This window comes from Lissotriton helveticus, chromosome 2_1 (genome assembly GCF_964261635.1).
Source record: "Lissotriton helveticus chromosome 2_1, aLisHel1.1, whole genome shotgun sequence".
NCBI classification, from domain to species: domain Eukaryota; kingdom Metazoa; phylum Chordata; class Amphibia; order Caudata; family Salamandridae; genus Lissotriton; species Lissotriton helveticus.
In genome coordinates this window covers 565,170,906-565,188,141 of record NC_136059.1, presented here as the reverse complement: position 1 = coordinate 565,188,141, position 17,236 = coordinate 565,170,906, and the positions used below count along the sequence as shown (strand labels likewise).

Sequence of the window (17,236 nt, the reverse complement as noted above, 5' to 3'; positions counted from 1 at the left end):
ACGGAGCCAGATCTTCTCCAGCTTTCGGCAGGTTTGCTTGGAGGCCCGGAGGTCTCCAGTGAACCAGCTGGCTTTCTTGTTGGTATGATTGTTGGAGGGTTTCTTGATCGGGGCGAGGTGAACGACAAAGACACAAGCCAATGAAAAAGATTGGCAGGGAGTGGGCGCAGCTTCTTCCTCTACTCTACTACCACAGATCAACCCCAGAGCAGCACTTGCGTGCTGGCTCAGGGCTCAACCTAAAAAGTTGAAGCGGCACCTGTTGTTAGGTTGTCATGAAGGCAACACTTTTTCATACATTTCACTCAAGATTCAAACCCAGGCACAGGACTGAGCTTGCTCTGGTCCAAAGTCTTGACTTGAGAGCAAGGGAGATGCAGCCGAGCAGTCTATCCTGTTTCTCTCGTGTCTCCAGCGCCCAGGACTTGGGGTCCCGCTCTGCGGTGGGCTGCTTCAGGATGTTGGGAGGTGAGTGCGCTTAGCTGTTTTAGGCAGGTTGTTATGTGTCACCAGTGGCGAGTTGCTGACTTTTTCCAAGAACTTTAAACCATGGACTTTGCTATGGATCAGCTTAGTCTCTGATACTCACGACAATTCTACATGGTGAGAGGTCACAAGTTGTTTCCAAGCTCAGGCAAACAGTGTGAGGGGGAGAAAGGGTACCCAGAGGTCTTCTTTTCTGTGACTTTGATAGTCTTTACCTTTGCACCTGTGTGGTAACAGTTGTTCTCTTTGGTTTAATATGTGCCTCGTGACATCCACTCTCTTGTTCTAACCCACCCTCTCAGATTACTATTTAAACTCAGCTGCCTCTTTCTAAGGTGATGAAGGTCGCTGTGAATCTTTGCACTGCTGGAAGGGGTTCTATGACTTTTGCTGCATTGCAATTTGTGTACTCATAAAAACAGCAGCGGAAGTTAAGTTAACACAACTAGGGAAATTTCCTCCTCAAATGGACACCTTGTTGTCCGCAGATCATGGATATACAATGTCACTGTTGTTTAGGTGCCGCCAAACATGCAAGGACAATGCATAGTCTGAAACACTTTAGGTTTGTTTTTACCTAAGAGTGCACTTTGAATGTAAATGCATATTTTACCAACCGGCATTTTTTCTGTTATTGATGTGGTATACTAGAATGGAGAAACGAGCACAATTAGTTCCTATTACCAGTTTAATTAAACAGTTTTGTCTACCTATGTATGTAATTGTGTACGTAGTGTTTGTATAGCACGAGCACAGTCAAAAAGGCAGCATCATTTACTATTTAAATTGTGATGCACTTTATTTCCTCTTGCACTTTGTATGCTTTGTGCACTTTTCATGCCCTCTTTCCGCTGCCAAGTAAAAGGCAGCCTTTTACTTGGCAGCGGAAGGAGGGTTGGTGCAATAGGACAAATCTTAAATACATTCAATACATATTAAGTAGTATTAACTTGGAAGGCAGCATAGGTCAATTTACTGAGGGAATTATTGAATAAAAGTTGTCTTAATGAAGTGGAACAACATGTCATTGAGAGAATTCTCAGTCTTTCACTTAAGACTACACTGCAAGCAGTAGTTTCATAAAAGCTCCAGAATTCCTTCAGCCAGATTCAAACATTAGGCAAAGCATTTGAGGGGCAAAGTAAAAGTTGTGCGATTTGTGGATTTATCATTATGTTGACATTACAGAGCTGTTCTTTTGTTCCACTCCTTTCACCCATGTCTGATTGACAACATAGGTTGTATGAGGCTATACTGAGGTCAATAATAGCAACCTACAAAAATAGCAGCCAACAAAAATATCACATTCACTACATCACCTGCACTACATCTTCACAGAAATTATGTATTTACTATTCTTAACTCCAAAGGTACTTACCTAGACTTGCTTTGTGATGTAGCAGTTAAGTCGAGGTAGTGGGTGCAATATTGTTGTCAAGTGATATATTGCATGCACTTATTTATTTATTTATTTTTATTTTGAGAGTTTTATATAGCGCTGGCTAGACCCGGAGGTATCAGAGCGCTCTACATAAGGTTCCACAGAAATTACAAAATCACATCATTACATGTTACATCAGTTACTAGAAAAACATTTCAAGAGGGTAGAAGACTAAATAAATGGAGCTTAGAAGGGTAAGAGGGTGGGGTAAATGGGTAGGAGGTAGATAGGATGGAGAGACAAAGGAGAGTCTGCCCCAAGTCCGGCTGGGTAGGTGACGGCCGAGGGGGAAGTTCCCAGCCCATCTCCTCTTTAGCTATCGGGTAGCTCCACCGGGCATCAGCCAAATAGCTAGGTCTCAACGGGAAAACAATTAAAGAGCAAAGAGGAGGGATAATTGGAGCGTAAAGGAGAAAGGGGGTGGAGTAAAGGGGTAGGAGGGAGAATACAACAGAGAGACGAAGTAAGTTCTGTCCAAAGACCAGTAGGGTAGGTGACGGCTGAAGGGGTAGTCCACAGCCCATCTCCTCTTTAGCTATCAAGTAGCTCCACCGGGCATCGGTCAAAAAGCTAGGTCTCCACAGTCAGAGGTAGGTTCACAAATTCCGTATCCTGATGTGTAGGCCGGATGGGAGATGTGTTCGAGGAATGGCCAATGTCCGTTTTTTCTAAGAGTAGTAGCACGACGTGGTAAGAACCACTGTGGCTGTGCCCCTATTTTCTCGGGTGTTCCCCTTTTTGTGCTGCGGGGAAAGGACGCGTCCATAGAGAGTTGTCCCTGATATGTGCCCAGGACCTTCTAAGCCCCTGAAATGGTGGATCTCCTTGAAATGACTCATAGCGGCCATCTTAGGGTCAGGCATGGGCTGGGCGTTTCCGTGCTTGGGCCATCGGTTCCTCGTCTTAAGCCCTGTCAAGGTGCCTCAATGACTCTCTCCAGTCCCCCCCTGCTGCGGGGGTGCCACCTGCGGGATCTCTCGTTAGGGGGGGTCCCGCCTGCCATTTTGAAGTCAGGCAGGCCGAGACAGGAGCTTCCCCCCTCCCGGTGGGCGTTTTCCTTGCCCCCTTTCACTTGGTAAAACGAATAAATCATATAAATCATAATAAAAAGAAAGAGAAACCTGGAGGGTATTCTGGAGCATATCCTGGATCAGCCCTCTGCCCTATCGCTGCTGCCCAGTCTGTCTCTGATGGGAGCAAGGGAGGACACTGTCGCCGGCACTTCAGGTCACTGCCGTTCCACCCCATGGGGCTGCAGCCTCACTCCTGGTAGTACTGGATGGTAGTGCTGGCCGACATCTTGAGGTCAGGCACCAGAGCTACAATTGCCTTCACAGTGTCTCCACTCATCTTTGGAGCTTTAGAGGTGGCAATCTTGCTATGCAAATGGGCTCAGCAGGCCCCCAGTTGTTCCCAGTCTCCAGTGGTGGGACCCTTCTACCTGCAGCTCGCACAAGACTCCCAGCGCGGGCGGCTCCTGACTCTCGGGCAGCCAGTCACCTACCCAAATAGGTACAACACACTTATTGACTCATTGAAGCACCGAACAGATTGTAAATATGTGCAGTAACCTTATTGCTAATAATACAGGCATTTATGAAGAGTTTAAATTAAGACTTAAAAATGCGTGATGAAGTTTTATGACTGTGGTGAAAATCACATCTCACATTACTGATGTGGTAAAGCCGCATGAAAGCACAGTGAATCAATGTGCTGTTACCGCCAACAAAAGGATGATGGTAATTGCAGGTATAAAAATTAACATTACACCTCACTTAACCTGCACAAGACTTAAACAGAAGGTAAACCCCAGTAGAAACGTCATTTACGCTATGGGGTTTTACCTACAGATTTAACGCTGTGCCGTATGTGAGTAATTTAAGCTTGACTTGTGAGCGCAGAGGAGTTCCAGCTCTCGGAAGCAGAATATAACAAGTGCGAGTTGTTGCTGCCGCAATGGACACATCTACTTGTGAACTTAAGTTCTTAAGTTAAAAAACAAATTAGAATTCTGTTTGTGAAATCATTAGAAATCAGTTTGTTTATTTGTTAATTTGTACGGTGGTAAAGTGATGAGTGAGTGGTTCACTGCAGGTGTGAGGTAAACCATAGGCAGAGAGCATAGATACGATTGGCAAGAGGGGATAGAGCTAAGAGATATAAATATGCCCAAGCTTCTGTTGTCCTTAACCCTATGAACTCTTGTTAGGTTTCGCCATGGACCGCACATGTGCTGGTGCTTGCAAGACATTTTGTTAGCTGAAATGGGGCTTAGAGCCCACCCATTTCTTACCATTGGTTGGCTTCATCATTACTTTTCTGTATTTTTTTTGGTTAGGATATTCTGGTTTTATTTCCTCTTTATGTGTATGTCCCTCCCGTGGCTCTTGGCCAGAGTACTGCTTATGTTTCCACGGAGTGTCCTTCCGCTTCCGGTTTTCTACCGGATTTTCCTGGCATTTCCAGGTGTCCAAACGTGAAAGCACGCTGCGCTTCACTTCTTGGGACCGGTGGCAGGGGTATTCTTCACGCTGGAGATTTTCACTCCTGACGTCTCCCCGTCTGCGACCTACTTGGCTCACATCCACCGCCCGAATAATTCGGGCGGTGGATGTGAAGCACAGCGTGCTTTCCCGTTTGGACACCTGGAAATGCCAGGGAAGTCCGGTACAAAACCGTGAGTTTTGAGTTTTGATACACCTACACCCCCGAGGTTAGGGTACACCTTAGCGTGTGTACACCGCCCGGGAGGTTGTTTCCGCCTCTTTTGGTCCTGATGAAAGCTCATCCTAATTGGCACAGATGAGTAGAAACATGTCAACCTTTTATACACTAAGGACTTATGTGACTCAACCTAATAGCCATCCTTTGTCCGCTTCACTTATTTTAAACAATTGCTTACTTTTCCTTTATTAAAGTTTATTTTTGGAAAAAGTTTGCTCTCTTTTAAATTCACTTTTCACAAATTCACTACACACTCACAAAAAACCAGCTCCACTGCAATTGCAGGTCTTGTAGAACACCGGGAAGACATTCGGTCTTCTTGGTGTGAACCCGATGATGAAGCATGTCACCCACTAGGGGTGAGTGAGGGTTCTTTTAAAAACCTAAATGGTTTTTTATAATAACACTTTACACACCCCTTGCTTTGTTTTCAGTTTGAGGTTGCAAACACTAGTCCCCCTGTTGTGTTTTTTGCACCATTAGTCACTCCTTTGTTGTTCATATGTACAAACATACTACTCCATAGCTACTAAAGTTTATTTAGGAGTGCGCATATTAATCACATATCTCTGACTTAATGTTGTTTTAGTTTTATTGCAGACATGATATTCCTTCGTGTTGCCCTCTTTCTCTCCTTTCGTTTGTCCATGTTGCTTTACCTGTTCCCTCCCTCCGTCCCTCTGTCCCTGTGCCATTTGATCCCTCTCTCCTTTACCATACCATGCCATACCACTATATACAATTACCAGTGACACCATACCATGCTATGCAGTGACAGGCCATACCATACAATTGCATTGCCATACCATAGTATATAATGACAGGCCATATCATACCTCAGCATACTATATAAATAAAGACCATACCATACCATACAATGACAGGCCATACCATACCATACGACAGGCTATACCATACCACACCATAGTGACAAGCCATACCATACAATACTACACAATACAATGCATAGCTGCCACGCTGTTGTCTAACATGGCTAAAAATAAATTTGACATGGCCAATACATCTCTCACAGGTGTGACCTATCAGCTTTGCTAATGCTTGTTTTTTTTTAACCACACATGTATTGCACAAGTGTTGTTTGGTGAAGGTGTGACCTACTCTTGTATACATAAGTAAACTCAGATATTTGGGTTACAAGTTCATCCTAAGATTGATTAAGATATACAGGACTTTACAAATGCTGGCAGAGATTGTTCAAATATTTGTCCCGACATTGATACAGTGCGTGCTCTGAACGCCTACACCCAGGCCTCACTTCAAAGCTAACATTCAATTGAATGTTACCCTTTCCAGTGTACTGCTGACCTTTTTTATAAATTACTAAGTGGTAAAACTAGTTGTTAGTATCCATAAAGCCTTTGGTGCAGTGGTACAGGTGCCCAGTTGGGTGAGGGGCCACGTCTACCCCAGATACGACTTGCTTTTCTACCCAGGTGGGGGCAGAAGGACTGTTCCATGAGGACCCAGGACACCAGGGCTACACCACTGGCCAGTAAAGAGTGCAGAGAGTGGAACTGGCGTGCTCGAGCTGCGGCCACACTGTACAAGCACTAACACTGGTTTCAGGACAGGCAGTTAATGTACAAGCCAAATCAATTTACCAGTTATGTTTGTTAATTCACTATATGTGTAAATCTGACCCCAACTGGACATATTGCTTCATTTTGTTGAGCGCACACATTGCTGTTGGTAGTTGGGTGACTCCTGCCTTTGGTTGACCACCACTTAGAGAAGCAGTTGTAGCAAAGAACTAGCATGGCGGATGGCAGGGTTAAGTGCTAGAGATGGCCTCAAATTGCTGGAATTGATTGACATTTGGCCTTATTGCCTTCTCCGAGGCAGAGTGAAGTACTCATCAGCATCCCGGGTAGGAAGTCAGAGAGGCTGCTCTTCTGCCGGGGTGTAGAGAGGGAGGCACTTTTCCATTGCTCAGTGGTATATTGAAATGTTGTTTTCAGATTCAGCAGCAATCTCTTCACCCAGCAAGACAGGGTCTATTTACCCTTTCGTATCAGGTGGAGGTCTTGACTTTGATGCAAAAAACTCAAAGGTCCCCGTTTGACGGGTAAAGGGGCTATATCTCAATTTGTATTTTGTTAATCTCTTGAAGATTGCTTACAAATTTATATAAGAAAAGTACAAGAAGGCATTGTGATGTCACCCTTTCGTTGAAACTTGTTCTGGTCCTCTATTGGCTGATCTGGGATATTTAAGGTCACCTGACTGTGGACAACAATGTTTAAGGCCCTCGGAGGTCCAAGATGGCGGATTGACACCGCCAGAGCGGAGGAACGCTGAGTGGGGTCCGGGCTGCGAGCATGATTTGCCGTGCGTTTTTGCACTTGATACTGCGCCCTATTGCTAGTTGAAAAGCGGACACTTCATGAACTTCTTTTGAGTACCTGTTACTGACATTGTGTCCGCTGGTGTTTCGGACTCGTGGTGAGGTTCGGAGCAGGAGCAGGAGCAGGAGCAGGAGCGCCCATTTCGTTTTATTTTGGATCTGTGCGGCTTGCCGCGGCTTGTTGCGGACCAGAGCCCAGACGGATGCTGCAATATCGGCTGATTGAGAGCCGAGTGTGGAGCTTGCTCCGCTTTGCTCGATTACCGCGTCTGACCTCTGAGACTACGAGGGGCTGGTCGGCGGTTAGCTGGTTTGGCCTAAAGATCTATCGCCGTTTTTCTCCTTCGACAACGGCAGCAGGTCATTTTGAGATGGCGCCGAAACCTCCAACGCGAAACATCCGGACTACGGCTATGGCTGCGAAGCAAACACCAACGTTGTTAACAACCAGTGTTCCTATCGACTCAGCTCCTGTGGGGAAGGCTGCCAGCACTACATCTGTGGATACGAGCAAGCAACTGATGGGTAGGCAAGAGAAACTGGGGGAAAGAGCGGGCGGCTCTGAGACTAATGCTGATGATATTTTGTTTCAAAATATGAGAGCTTATCCATTACAGACTGAGACAATGGGCAACATTGTAAATGTAAATGTAGATAAAGGGGAGAACCAGAGTATTGATGCTGCTACAGGGGATAAAATGGCCTATGATAAAACTAATGCGGAGTTTACACTAAAAGGCTGCCCCTCTTCGAATGTAAATGAAAATGAGACTGGACTTGGTGCCAATATTGGATCAGTTATATGCTCTCTTGCCCCGATTACCCAAGCTGCAACCCCGGTAATTAATATCAGTACAAGCCCTATTCAATCTGAGACTCATCTTGTGGAAAATATACCAACTAATCAAGCGCTATCTGTTACCTCAGTCGAAAGCCCAGCTGAAGTGGGAGTAGTAGGGGCTGAGGGTTTGGATAATGCTGAGGGTGCTGAGACAGGTGAGGAGTACTGTGACCTTCATGATTTGGGTAATAATACTCCATCAGGATTAATCAAAGACAAAGATAAAGTTACCAGCATCAAAAAGCTCAAAGGCAAATTTAAGAATAAAGCTAAGAAGACTATAAGCAAACCTAAGCCTAGTACTATGAAAGTAATAGCAGAAAATAGTCCTATTAGACAATGGGTGCAAGCTAAGGGAGGCGTTAAATCAATGGCTATGAGACTTTCAGGAAACAGCCCTACCAACCTTGGCGCTTCAGTGGGCTATGTATGTGCTTCTAATGTTGTGATGGATAAATCTGGTTCTGCGGGGTTTCACAAGCAGCCGGCTGAAGTACTCACTGTAGCTCAGAATGCAGAATCTACTTTGGCTTTAATGGAAGGACAAGATCTACCTGGCTTTGGTACGGAATCTTTAGTCGAAGTCTCCTCTTCTTCATTAACAACTCTTCAACCGTCTATTCTAGCACCAACAATATCTATGGATAATTCCCCTATACTTTCTTCTGATATTACTACTACTTTACAAAGTACAGTCAGTATAGTAAAATCAACTATGGGTGGTATCGAGACGGCTTCAAACGTAGAGCCAATTAAAGAAATTGCTTCAGAGGTGCTGGAGCATTCCTCTCTCTTATCTGCGGATTGGACCCTTCAAGGTGAGGTGTCTGCATCATTTCAGACGATATTACAGTTACTAAATGAACAAAAACAAGAAGCCAAGATTCATTATCAGCAGATGAGGGAAGACAGTAGTAAGACTCAGGCCTCTCTGCAAGAGATGTCGTGCAAGCTTGGGGCTGTCTCCCAAGATATGGAAGAATTACAGCAAAGAGTGGTTCTAACAGAGGAAAAATCACATCGCTCTGAAATTGCTGTGAATAAACATGCGTCTCAGCTATCTCAGATGCAAGCTAAACTCGAAGACTTAGAAAACAGACAACGTAGACAGAATCTACGTGTTTTTGGCATTGCGGAGGGAGCCGAGGGAGCTGACCCTAGGGCATTTATTGTTCAATTGCTTCAAAAGGCTTTTCCTGACTTATCAGATTGGGATTGGGACTCGCAGATACAACGTGCCCATCGGCTACCCCTATTTCAAAGAAATAAGGGTGGCAAATATCCCCGCCCAATCTTGATATGTATAGGTAATTATCTGCTCCGACAAGCTATTTCAATAAAAGCACGGCCAAATACTCCAGTTACTATTGGCTCAGTTACATTTTTCGTTAGATCTGATTTAAGTAAACTTTCTTTGGAACAACGCTGGAAATTGAAACAATTTATTGATCCAATTAAGGAACTGGGTGGTCAAGCTTTCTTACAAGAACCAGCTAAGCTGAAAGTAATTAAAAATGGTCGCTCTTACTTTTTCTTGGAAGAGAATGAGGTTGAATCTGCTATGGCAACTTGGAGAATGGAAAAATGAACTAGATATTGACTTATGTTTTGTTTGTACATTTTAAAAGGAGAAGGGAAAGAGAAAGAAGAAAAAGAAAGAAAAATTCCTTTTTTTTTTTCCTTGAGATTATCATTCATGGACCTATTGCTATTTTTTTTTCTCTCTACCTCTTTTTAGATCGATTCTTGGTTGGGGTGGTAATATCTAACATTAGATTTTGACGATTGTTAAGCACGGTTTTCTTTTTTGATAATTCTGAATGTCCGGATCCTATAAGCAGCGAATTCCGCTTATTGGCTGCCAGTATATCGGCAGCCAGTGTAAAGGGGGGACCTGCAGGTAGCTATTGGGTAGGGGGGGTGGGATAATGTGTGGGGTGGGCAAGAGGGAGATATGTTCTGGGGTAAAAAATGCATCAAGGGACGAAAAATTTATAAAAATGAGAGGAATTATAAAGCTGAGTTGTTTTATTATAGAGGCCATACAAATAGGGAAGCATATTTTATCAAATGCATCAAATAAAATGCTTAGTATGGAATGTTGCGGGCTTAAATAACAGAACAAAGAGGAGCCTTGTATATGAGGAGCTTAGGATGTATAATCCTCAAATTGCTGTCATTACGGAAACTCATATAGCTTATAAAGATAAAAACTTGCTTAAACAATTAGGATACAATATTTTGGTTTGTACTGAATTTAATGCTTCAATTCGGGGGGTGGCGATTTTAAAGCATAAAAATCTAAAAGTTTAAATTCTTAAGAAATTAACTGATAAAGTGGGCAGATGGGCAATTGCACAGATAAAGCTGGAAGGTCGAAAATATACAATTTGTGGGGTCTATGCTTCAAATCAAGATGAGCCAACAATTATTGACCAGATTAATATGGAATTGCTTGTATGGGATGGGGAATATATTGTGTTGGGTGATTTTAATTGTATTATGAATTATAATTTAGATACCACTAGGAAAAACTCCTTTCAGAGAATGAGGAAAACTAGAGCTGCAATTTTGGATTTGGCAGCAATTCATCTCCTTAAAGATGCTTGGATATGCCTATACCCTAAATTGGCCGGCTACACATATTATTCTGCAGCAACATAAACTATGCTCACGCATAGATATGGTTTGGGTCTCAGACTTTACTCTTGGAACTAGCTCTATGGCTATATATCCAAGGGTAACCTCAGACCACAACCCGATCTCTCTAACTTTTGAGGTTACAGGTGCTGAGTCTTCTCCTCGCCCTTTCTCATTTCCAAGATATTTGTTCACCGATCTTGTGTTTGTGAACCAACTTAAAGAACACATCAAGGAATTCATTGATATAAATATACACTCTACTCAATCTTTGATAGTTTGGGATGCTTGCAAAGCTAGCATACGTGGATTTACACAACAATATATATGGCAACAAAATAAAGAACGTCGATGTCTAAATGAGAAAAGGCTCGGAGAAATACTCAAAATTGAACATCAAATATCAGATTTTTATTAATTGGGGTAACAAACTTGGATGTATTAAGCTTCAAACTAATTGAACTTAAAGCTGCATTAAAAGATTTTCTTAGAGCCAAGAGTATTAGTAAATTAAAGAAATACCAACTCGATCAATATGAAAATGGTGATAAGATCGGAAAACTTTTGGCTTATAAAGTTGCTGAAGATCGATCTCAGAATATTGTTAAAGAAATTACAGGTGATAACAACCAACTATTCTGTGATTCTAAATCGATTTTGCAACAGTTCGCATCATTCTATCAAACTCTCTATGCACCTGAAATTGTGGCCTCGGATGATAGTATTAAAAATTATATAGAGTCAAATAAGGTCAAAACTTTAGAGCCGGAACAATCTGCGCAACTAGCGGTAGACATTACATCGACAGAAATTAGGGGTGACATCAATTCCTTAGCAATGGCAAAGCTGTAGGTGAGGATTCTATTCCTTTGGAATTGTTTAAATGCTGCTCAGAGGAATTAATACCATTATTAATTGATGTGATCCGTGCTATAGGCAATGGGCAACAAGCACCAAAATCCTGGAACCTAACCCAAATTATTTTCTTTTTAAAAAAGGGCAAAATACCTCAAGAGAGAGGTTCGTACAGACCGATCTCGCTTATTAATAGCGATGCCAAAATTTTTGCTAAAATATTGGCTACTAGGCTGGCGCCAGTAATGTCCCAGCTCGTTTCTCCCCAGCAACATGGATTTATTCCAAAGCGAGACACTACAGCGCATATTAACATGGCTATCTCCGCTTTTGATGCTGCTCGGACTCAGCCCGCCCCACTCGGTATGATTTTATTAGATGCAGAAAAGGCATTTGACCGAGTGGGGTGGGGCTTTTTATGGGCGGCACTACAGGCATTTGGCGTTAATGGCCAATTTTTGAGATGGATCCAATCGCTTTATGATAACCCTATGGGCAAGGTATCTTATATGGGAATATGTTCTTCTATGTTTCCAATTAAGAGTGGGACAAGGCAGGGGTGTCCTCTATCACCCCTGCTCTTTGCTTTAGGTATGGAACCTTTCTTAGTTGCTCTTCAACGTCAGGCTTTAATTTGTCCTTTTTATAATGGCTCAAATAAACTTGATATCACTGTCTATGCGGATGACGTTGCAGTTTTTTCTTCTGATGTGCCCCAAGCCCTGAAGGGTATTATAATAGAAGCGGGTATATATGGTTCAGCTTCTGGCTACAGACTCAACACCACTAAAACTCAAATTATTATGAATTACCAATCCCCAGCCCCTCTTCTAGGAATTTGCTGTGTAGCAACCTATTTGGGGGTTAAAATCTCCTTGGATATTGATTTAATTGTGGCATTAAATTATGAATCATTATTAAAAGAGACTGCTATGCAATTTAAGAAATGGCATAAACTGCCGCTTAGTATTGTTGGTCGAATAAACTTAGTTAAGATGAAAATTTTACCCAAATACCTATATCTATTTCGAGCAATTCCCTTACGGGTAAATAATTCTTATTTTCTCAGATTAGAGGGCATTATTAGTAGCTTTATATGGGGATATAAAAAACCCCGGCGGGCTGTCTCCTTACTTAAACTTCCCTTCAATCAAGGCGGATTGGCTCTCCCGGATTTTAAATTTTATTATTGGTCGGCTTTTTTGACTCGCTTTCGTAGCCTCATGGTCCCAGATAAATGTTTGTACTTCCATAGATTTTTACTTGGACAGGATGTTAATATGTTCCTTTACAGGCTAAACAACCCTAATTATTTTAAAAGGGTTAAATTTAAGACGGTACGAGATACAGTTAATATCTGGCATTCCATTATGGTTAAGTGTAATGTTTCTCTTCTACATTGTAAAACACCCTTGTGGAGTAATCCGGGCTTACCTGTAATTTTTCATGACTCAGCTTGTCGTTTACTTTTAGATTCCGGTATTAGATTTTTGGGTGATTTATATGATCACAAGGGATTTATGGCATATGAAAATAAAGAACCTGGCTATATGCAAATTAGTCTGTCCCTGGCCCAGTGCATCATCGGAACAACAAGCTTGTTTCCTTTCCAGTAAAGAATTGGCTTGGTAGTTTGGTCTGCCCTGTTCCCATGATGCACTGGGCCAGGGTCAGACTAATTTGAATGTAGCCAGGTTCTGAACTGGGATGGTGCAGTGAGCTAAAAAACGGTGATGGATCAAGCCCTGATCTTTTGACTGGGTAGGAGTGTTCTGCTTAATTCAGATACTCTGTCCATCACCACCCCCTTTTGAATCGTTTTGGCCACCACAAGTGTGGAAGGGTATGCTCAGATGTGAGTCCCTTGCTCACTGCACCATCAGGATTCAAGCAAGCCGGGCCGAAGACGGCTGTAATGCCAGAAACCGGTCCCCGGAAGCTTGTTTCCTTTCCAGTAAAGAATTGGCTTGGTAGTTTGGTCTGCCCTGTTCCCATGATGCACTGGGCCAGGGTCAGACTAATTTGCATGTAGCCAGGTTCTGAACTGGGATGGTGCGGTGCAGTGAGCTAAAAAACGGTGATGGATCAAGCCCTGATCTTTTGACTGGGTAGGAGTGTTCTGCTTAATTCAGATACTCTGTCCATCACCACCCCCTTTTGAATCGTCAAATGAGAACAAACATTGGCAAATCTAATAAGTCTTGCCTTTGGGACCTAGTGGCTTGGCCAATGAGTTTCAGCCATGCTGCATAGCATACCTGAACCTAAGAATTATTAAAAAACACACCTTAGGGCGTGAATGGTACAGTGATTTTGTAAGCGTGCGCACCACGCGTGTGTGACAGCGTGCATACGCCTACAAAGTTTACCAAGGGCTAATTTACAGGTCCGAGTTGGATCAGTAACTAAAATAATAAAATTTGCCAGCGAGGTGAGCAGATGAAAAATGGGGGAGGCGGGTGGAGGAGGGGATAGGTGAAATGGTGAACAGAAAGAACACGGATGTGGGAAAGAAGCACATGATGAGACAAAGCAACGTTGCCGAAAGGATAGAACCGCATTGCAAGACAGAGCAACACGGAGACGGGGAACACAAAACCACCGTGAGACAGAGCTATATGGAGATGGGCAAGCATCATGGGGGACGGAAAAAACATGGGAGGGGTTGAGAAGCAGACAACACAGCGAGACAAAGCAACACGGAGATGGAGGACACAGAAGCACATGGCAAGATGCAGCAACACGGAGATGAGGCTGATACACAGCTGAGAAACAGCAACATGAAGACGGCATGGCAGAGAAGCACAGGAGGGAGACAGCTGGAAAGCACACGCGCTCTTGAGGAATATTTAACTAAAGAAAAAAAGTTGCACCAGAGCAGTATATGGATACAGTAATGTGTCCATGCTTCAAGGAAGGACCAAACTCACAATGGAGAAGTAAACCCCACACAAGCCATCAAATAAGAAGCAAGTAAAAGAGAGCGAACAAAAAGGCCAACAAATGGTAAATGATGAGCCGGCTGTAAACAAGCTGTAAGCTAACCAGATGTCTGCCAATGTACAGTGCATGAGACGAGACCCAAAAATTATGGTTTTAACATCCCATCGAAAAGCTGAATTGTCCATAACCAGGTCAGAGCACACCATGCTGGTCCAGAGACACACTCAGGATGGGAACCTGACTGAGGCTATGTCAGATGCCACTATCAGACTGTCCAGTGTCCACTGCCATTAGAAACACTGAACATAATCCAAGATGGCACTGAGCATATGGTGTGGACTCAGCAGAGGGTATAGCAAAAGTATACAGTTGACAGTATGTGCAGTTTGCAGAGCACATGCAGGGGACAGGCCAGTTGGTCTGCAGTACAAGTTTTCAGAGGGCATGCAAAGGGATACAATGAGCATTAGGTCTGCACTATGAAGGTTGATGGAGGCCTGCAGAGGGTCATTAGCAGCAAGTGGAGGGAGTGGGCAAGTAGCCTGCACTTTGAGAATGTCTGCAGTGCAATCAGGGTCCGCACAAGATATGCGGAGGGTACGCAGAGACTGTTTTTCGGCTGAGAACTGCTGGCAACAGGCTGTGGGTTTGTAGACATTATGAAACTGGCGGAGAGGTTGTAGGAAGTCTACAGTGGGCATTGGATTTACAGACAGCATGCAATGGGCAGAGGGTTTGCAGGGAATCTGCAATGTGCTTGCAGGCAGTATGGAGAGGGCAGAGGGTCTGCAGTGAGCGTAAGATTAGCAGACAGCATGCGTTTGGTAGATGGTTTGTAGGGAGTTTGCAGTGAGCCTGCAGACAGTGTTAATATGTTTGCAGAGAGGGCAGTAGATCTGCAGACAGTATGCCGTGGGCAGAGGGTTAGCAGAAAGCATGCAGAGGACTGAGGGAGTCTGCAGCGAGCCTGCAGATAGTTGGAATGGGGTTGGAAGGAGTCTGCAGACAATATGGAATGGTCAAATTGCCTGCAGGGGAGTCTGCAATAGGTCTGAAAACATTCCAGACAGTATGCAGCGGCCGAGGGTTTGGAAGGAGTACAGTAGGCAATGGGATTGTAGATAGTCTGACTGCAGGGGGCAATGGATCTGCAGAGAGGCTCTGCTGGGAATCTGCAGTGGGATCACACTGTGCTGGCGAGCTCCAATTATTCGCCCTAACACCTCTACAAAATGAGCCTTCTAACTTCAGGCCCAGTGCTGTGTGTCAGTGTGGGCTGGAAATTATTAAATTGCATGTTCTTAATAATTCGTACATAAACCATGTATGTGTTAAATATATACAAGGGGTCTCAAATGCTTGAACTAAACATTATGCCAAATGGGCACGAATGGGACCAGCAGTAGCTGTTCAATCAATCAATCAATCAATCAAATTTGTAAAGCGTACTACTCACCCGCTAGGGTCTCAAGGCGCTGGGAAGGGGGAGGGGGGGTTCGCTACTGTTCGAACAGCCAGGTCTTGAGTTGTTTCCTGAAGGAGAGATGGTCTTGGGCCATCCGTAGATGGGTGGGGAGGGAGTTCCATGTCTTGGCCGCCAGGTAGGAGAAGGATCTTCCTCCGGCGGTAGATTTGCAAATTCGTGGGACGGCGGCGAGGGCGAGGCTGGCAGAACGGAGCTGGCGGGTGGGTGTGTAGAATGTGAGGGGGCTGTTGAGGTATCTCTGGCCCATGTCGTGGAGAGCCTAGTGTGGGTGGGTGAGGAGTCTGAACGTGATCCTCTAGCTGACGGGGAGCCAGTGCAGGTCTTTCAGGTGGGCAGAGATGTGGCTGTGACGAGGGATGTCCAGGATGAGTCGTGCAGAAGCGTTCTGTGTGCGCTGGAGTCTTTTCTGTAGTTTGGCTGTGGTTCCGGCGTAGAGGGTGTTCCCGTAGTCCAGTCGGCTGGTGACGAGGGCCTGGGTGACCGTCTTCCTGGTTTCGGTGGGGATCCATCGGAAGATCTTTCGGAGTATGGGCAGGGTGTTGAAGCAGGATGACGAGACGGCGTTGACTTGTTTGGTCATCGTGAGGGAGGAGTCCAGGATGAAGCCCAGGTTGCGTGCATGGTCCGTTGGCTTGGGTGCGGTTCCCAGGGCAGGGGGCCACCAGGAGTTGTCCCAGGCAGAAGGGGATGGTCCCAGGATGAGGACTTCCGTCTTGTCTGAGTTCAGCTTCAGACGGCTGAGCTTCATCCATTCTGCAACGTCTTTCATTCTTTCCTGGAGGCTGGCTCTGGCGGTGGCGGGGTCGTTGTTGAGGGAGAAGATCAGCTGTCGTCGGCGTAGGAGATGATGTTAAGGTTGTGTTGGCGTGCGATGGCTGCGAGGGGGCTCATGTAGACGTTGAAGAGGGTGGGGCTGAGTGAGGATCCTTGCGGGACGCCGCAGATGACCTCGGTGGCCGCGGATCGGAACGAGGGGAGTCGGACTCTGGGTTCTTCTGGCGAGGAACGAGATGATCCACTCCAGGGCTGATCCTTGGATACCGGTGTTGCTGAGACGCTGTATCAGGGTGCGGTGGCATACGGTGTCGAAGGCTGCTGAGAGGTCTAGGAGGATGAGAGCAGCATGCTTCCCCGTTGTCGAGCAGGGACCTGATGTCGTCAGTGGCTGCGATGAGAGCGGTCTCGGTGCTGTGGTTTGCTCGTAAACCGGACTGCGTGGGGTCGAGGGATCCGTTTGTCTCGAGGAAGGCAGAGAGTTGTTTGTTGACGGTCTTCTCGATGACTTTGGCCGGAAAAGGTAGGAGCGAGATGGGGCGGACGTTCTTGAGGTCCGTGGGGTCCGCGGTGGGTTTCTTCAGGAGGGCGCTCAGCTCGGCATGTTTCCAGCTCTCCGGGAAGGTGGCGGATGCGAAGGAGCTGTTAATGATGTCCCTGAGTTGGGGTGCGATGATGGAG

The 17,236-nt window shown here is 45.0% G+C and overlaps 1 protein-coding gene across 1 annotated transcript in view; it reads left to right on the top strand.

The window, feature by feature from the left end:
- The window catches only part of ANKDD1B (ankyrin repeat and death domain containing 1B), a 479,621-nt gene that overhangs the window by 174,056 nt on the left and 288,329 nt on the right, over nt 1–17,236 (top strand). The window lies entirely within an intron of this gene.